The sequence below is a fragment of the Budorcas taxicolor genome, chromosome 4, assembly GCF_023091745.1.
Source record: "Budorcas taxicolor isolate Tak-1 chromosome 4, Takin1.1, whole genome shotgun sequence".
NCBI classification, from domain to species: domain Eukaryota; kingdom Metazoa; phylum Chordata; class Mammalia; order Artiodactyla; family Bovidae; genus Budorcas; species Budorcas taxicolor.
Genome location: NC_068913.1, coordinates 83047819 through 83048936, shown reverse-complemented (window position 1 = coordinate 83048936; position 1118 = coordinate 83047819).

The following is a 1118-nucleotide window of genomic DNA, read 5'->3' as shown; positions in this document are numbered from 1 at the left end:
GACGATATGAATAGATATTTCTCCAAAGAAGAACAATCTGCATGGGAAAAGATGTTCGACACTACTAATTATTTGAGAAATGTAAATCAAAGCTACAATGACCTCACAATGATCAGAATGTCATCATCAAAAAGTCTACAAATAATAAATATTGGAGAAGGTGTGGAGGAAAAACCCTCCTCCACTGCTGGTGGGATGTAAATTGGTGCAGCCACCATGGAAAACAGTATGGAGTTTCCTCAAAAAACTAAAAATTGAATTGCCATATGTTCCAACAATCACATTCCTAGGCATACATACAACTCTAACCCTAACTGTAATTCAAAAAGATACATGTACCCCAACGTTCAGACCAGCACTATTTACGATAACCAAGACATGGAAATAACCTAATGTCCACCAACAGATGAAAGGATGAAGAAATGGTATAAATATATACAGTGGAATATTACTCAACCACAAAATAGAATGAAATAATGCCCTTTGCAGCAACATGGATGGACACAAAGATGATATCAATACTAAGCAAAGTAAGTCGGAGACAAATATATGATATCACTTATACATGGAATCTAAAATATGACACAAATGAAATGCAAAGTAGGAAGTCAAGAAACACCTGGAGTAACAGGCAAATTTGGCCTTGGAATGCAGAATGAAGCAGGGCAAAGACTAATAGAGTTTTGCCAAGAAAATGCACTGGTCATAGCAAACACCCTCTTCCAACAACACAAGAGAAGACTCTATACATGGACATCACCAGATGGTCAATACCAAAATCAGATTGATTATATTCTATGCAGCCAAAGATGGAGAAGCTCTATACAGTCAACAAAAACAAGACCAGGAACTGACTGTGGCTCAGATCATGAACTCCTTGTTGCCAAATTGAGACTTAAATTGAAGAAAGCAGGGAAAACCACTAGACCATTCAGCTATGACCTAAATCAAATCCCTTATGATTATACAGTGGAAGTGAGAAATAGATTTAAGGGCCTAGATCTGATATATAGAGTGCCTGATGAACTATGGAATGAGGTTCGTGACATTGTACAGGAGACAGGGATCAAGACCATCCGCATGGAAAAGAAATGCAGAAAAGCAAAATGGCTGTCTGG